This window comes from Manihot esculenta, chromosome 15 (genome assembly GCF_001659605.2).
Source record: "Manihot esculenta cultivar AM560-2 chromosome 15, M.esculenta_v8, whole genome shotgun sequence".
NCBI classification, from domain to species: domain Eukaryota; kingdom Viridiplantae; phylum Streptophyta; class Magnoliopsida; order Malpighiales; family Euphorbiaceae; genus Manihot; species Manihot esculenta.
This window is the reverse complement of record NC_035175.2, coordinates 23,931,079-23,935,846: the sequence shown is the minus strand read 5'-3', so window position 1 is coordinate 23,935,846 and position 4,768 is coordinate 23,931,079. Positions and strand designations below refer to the sequence as shown.

Sequence of the window (4,768 nt, the reverse complement as noted above, 5' to 3'; positions counted from 1 at the left end):
TATTTGACAGCATCAAGCAAAGGTATATTGATCTCCACTTTGCAAAAGGTTTCAAGTATTTCTTTTTCTTCTTTTTCTTTTTGAAACTTTGCAAACCTTTTTGGAAAGGGAGGTGGTACTTTGAACTTTTCTTCAAGTTATTGTACTATTTTCTGCTTCTGCCTGGATTCTGTCCGGTCTATCAATTTGGGCAAATCGATTTCTACCATTTCTGGTGATTTGGTCAAATCAATTCTGCCTGGCAGTTCTAACTGTTTGTCAATTTGGCCAGTGATTTAGGCAAATCAACTTCCTGGATCACTTTCCGGCAGCATCTCTTCAGCAGCATGTTTGTGCATATGGGCAGTTCTATACTCAGTTCTATCATTTTAAAGCTCTCTCTCACTTCTCAAAGTGATGGCACTAACATTTTGCTTTGGATTAATCTTTGTTTGGGAAGGTAATTTCTCTTGTGACTCCAGTCTACTCACTGATGTGGCTACTTGGCTTATCTATCGTTCCAAATTTTACACAGAATGCATACCTTGCTTTTGATGGGCTGTTTGTGCAGAATTTTTTTGCTGATAATTTTGGAATTGGTTTGCCCTAGTATAACTGGAATTTGGGTGCTCTCTCCAATCTGGGTTGTAGGTGTTAGAGTATGGATTAAATCCCCCAAATGTATTGACTTGGTGTTCTTCCTCTTGAAGAGAAGGACACACGTAGGTTGGATGTTCTACCATGGCACATATCCCACATGCCCTTGATTGCTGAAGTTGTTGGGCTTGTCCTACAATAGGGCTACGAACAGCAGAGGTTAGATCAGAAATTTGGTAAGCTAAGGAAGATGTACTTACCTTGTTTACTCTCCTTGACAGTTGTCCTTGGTCTTCATATTGCTTTGAGGCTACTGCCATTGTAGAAATTAGGTCCCTTATGGCTTGAGGTGTTTTGTCTTCAATTGATCCTCCACACACTACATCAATCAACCTCCTTTCTAAAGCTAACAAACCTCCATAAAAGTATTCAATTAGGGACTTATCAGAGATGTCATGTTGAGGGCAACTTATGCACAATCGATTGAATCTTTCCCAATATTCATATAGCTCTTCATAATCCTTTTGCTTGATACAATTGATCTCTCTTCTGATGCCAATAGCTTTTGAGGTTGGGAAGTATTTGCTCAAGAATGCTCTCAAGTGATGGATCTAGGTAGTAAATAGAACAACAAATTTTTGGCAAAATCATCAAGAGAAAAGGGAAAAGCTCTTAATTTAACATGCTCTTCGAAAATACCTTGAGGCCTCATCATTGAGCACACAATGTGAAATTCTTTAAGGTGCTTGTGTGGATCTTCATTTTCCAAACCTCTGAATTTTGGAGTGAATTAATCCAGTTTTAAGCTCAAAAATGGCTGTCAAAAGTGGGTAAGTGATGCACCATGGTGCTTGATCACCCATGGGTGTTGCTAGTTCGTGAAGAGTTCTTATTGGAGCTCTTACCTCAACGTTTTTAGTTTCAAATTCAGTAAGGACAGCAGCTGGTTCAAGAGGAGCAGCTGCTGCATTTTTTGCCACTTCAAGTGCTGCTGTGACTGTCTTTATAGTAGCTGGTTCAGCTGCTATTTTAGGGGTTGATTCTTGGATTTTTTTAGCAAAAATTTCTTGTTTTTGGGCTGGTTCTAGGTGCAGCAACAGATTCAACAAGTGCAGCAGGTATAGCAGTTTCAGCAACTTATTCAGCAGGTACAGCAGCGATTTGTGCAGCAGATACAGCAGCGATTTGTGCAGCAGATATAGCAGCAGGTGTAGTAGGTTTAGCAACAGGTGCAGCAACAGGTTCATCAATAATCTGTGCAGCAGATTGTATGGCAGTCACCAGATTTGTTGTTGTTGCTGATGAGGATGGTTTTGAGACTTGGTTCCTCAAGTTGGCTTATTTCCTCAAGCTCTTGGCAGTACATTTGATTTCTGGATCATAAAGAAGAGCTTTCTTATGGCCAGCCCTGGTCATAAAAGGAAAATTCATTAGTTAAATCAAATTCCCAGCAATGGCACCAATTTTTGATAGCGGTTATCGAACTGTCAAAAATAAACCTATTAATAATCAACAATTAAGAACTGTAGATAGTGGTAATAGGGTCGAATCCACAGGGATTTGATATTAAGGACTTTCCTAACAATGACTTGGGCAAATTAATAATAAAAGTAAAATAAAAAGGGGGGTTGTTTTTTATGATAATGAACTAAGATTAAAACTAAAGTAGTAAAGAAGGCAATAACTAAAAGATGAATAAATCAATAATAAAAAGACTCTAGTTGAACTGTATCCATTTCAGTTTGGAATTGATCATTGATACTTTGATTCTTCTATTTATTTCAATAAATTAGTTTAGGTTGTGGAAGACGCTCCTTACAACCAAATTCCTCCTTAGTTTTAGTTTTATTGGAAAATGTTCGCTAATCAAACACTAGTTAACAAGTTGCCAAGGAATATCCTTGGGGTTCTTCACTTTTCAACTGTTAACTGAATTAAAAAATAGAGAAACCTAATTTTAATCTTGCCAACTGCGTGGTTAAGTTAGATCATGTAACCAATTGTTATTTGTGTTCAAATCATCTAAGCAATTATGGACCTTAATCATTCAAACTAACAATATATTGCTTATGCAATTAAAAGCAATGGGCCCTTATTGATTCTAATAGCAAGGCAATAATAACATGAGGAACAAGTTGCATAAATATTAAAAAATAGAAGTTTAACAATGTAGTTTCAGATCTCCCAATTCATAACAAAACTGAAATTTCTCCTAATTCAACTAGAGGTAAAGGTTTTTAGCCACTCATGGTGGACAAAGAACACATAAAAGAGAAAAGGAAGAAGAAAGGGAGAGAGGCACTGCTGTATTGCTGCCGAAAAGTGGATCCCCCTCTATTACTGATTGTTGCCCTTTTTATAAGTGAAAACCCTAGATTAATCCTTATTGGAGTTGAAATCCTTCTTCAATTTGGTTTTGAATTCCCTCCTTTAATTGTGTTTCATCATAATTGGACTTTCTTGAGGGAAGGAATCCTTTTTGCAGAGTGTTTTGATATGCTTCAGATGTGCCTTCACATATTTGAGGTAGGATAAAACTCTTAAACTTGTAGAATTTTGAATTTCTGTAATTTCCCGCGTTTCTGCACTTTCCTGCTGGAGACAGTCGATTTGGGCAGTAATTTGGGCAAATCACTTGCCCCAATCATTTCTTCCAAACACTTCCAGGCAAATCATTGTCCAAATCGTTTCTTCCAGACACTTCCAGGTTTCAGCTATCACTGTCTTCAGGCGATTTGGCTAGCGATCCAGGCAAATCAACTTGGGCATACCAAGACTTGAATTTTGTCTTCTTCTTCTTACAGCTTCTTTAGTCATTCTTTGAGGCTAATTTGGTCAAATCACTTCGGCCAAATTAATTTTTCAGCATTTTTAGGCCATTTTTCACCAAGTTTCCATTTTCATCATTTTCTGCAAAATATGATCAAAAACACAAAATTAATTAGAAAATATGTAATTTAGCATTAATAATAATGGTAAAAATGTGGTTAAATTATGTTTGATCAACAAAATTAGCTCATCTCATTATTGACTTAACCTAATAGGATTCTATTTTTCCTTTCTGTTACACAATTTCTAAATTGCTCTGACATAAATTTTTTACCTTGATATGTTCTTTAAGTCTTTGCTTTTTTGTCTAATTGATTCTCAACTAAATTTAAAACTTTAATAAAGCAACTTAAAACTTTAATTTAATGAGATATCAAATAGACATAACCTTATTAAGAGTAGTCATTAATTACAAAATAGATGCCCTCTATGTCTTGCTCCACATATATAAAATTACATTTACTAGAAAAGATTAAACACAACAAAAAATAAACTATTGTTCCTAGACAATTTCAAATTATAAAATATTTATAAGTGGACATATCTACTCTATTAATATTATCTAATAGGCCCACTTTGACTAATCGTTGCATATCTTTTAACCTATGTGGCCAAATATAGCATACCACGAATTTACATCATTCATAAACATATCAAAAGATATAAAATAGAAAAAAAAAATACTATTGAAGTTACATATAACTTCTAAATTAATATGAGCATTCATAGAATATCTAGAACTACTAGAACTTGTACTTAAAATAAGTTTACACTTATTTCATGAAAAAAAAAATAAGTTTAATCAACAGATCACAAATAATAAATCCCATTGAATTTATAGAACAAATTGGATATTGTATAGGAGCATAATTTGCTTACTACATATAGTAACCTCGCAGGTGCTTGAGCCCTTCATTTCCACTTTGAAATTATTTCCTAAGGAATATCCATCTTGCTCATAGAAGAAGTTATTAAAATTCTATAAAGGCATTTTGATCCTATTCTGTACAGTTAAAATATTTTACCTTAACAATGTTTTCCTTCTTCTATTCAAAAGGATCTTTGCACTTCCCTTTATTGTTTTTTCTTATTGGACTTAACTTTTTTTTTAATCTCATGTTATATACCACCTTGATATTTTCACTAATTCATATTTATTCCTTATGAATTACAGCTAATTATGTATATTTTTGTAATATATTTTTTAATTAAAAGTTTTAATATTCGAGACAGAAATATGTCAATCAAAAATATTTTTAGTCAAGGTGAAAATTACTTTACTTTTTAGACTTTTATAATTTTATGGACAATTGAGTTTAAAAAGTCAAACATTAATTTACACATTTCGATGATTTTAAATAAA

General features: G+C 33.8%; 1 non-coding gene across 1 annotated transcript; it reads left to right on the top strand.

Moving 5' to 3' along the window:
• Nucleotides 1-1,026: 1,026 nt before the first annotated feature.
• LOC122722009 lies at nt 1,027-1,133 on the top strand. Its single transcript, XR_006348859.1, has one exon. It is a non-coding gene; the product is annotated as a small nucleolar RNA R71 (small nucleolar RNA).
• Nucleotides 1,134-4,768: the final 3,635 nt, after the last annotated feature.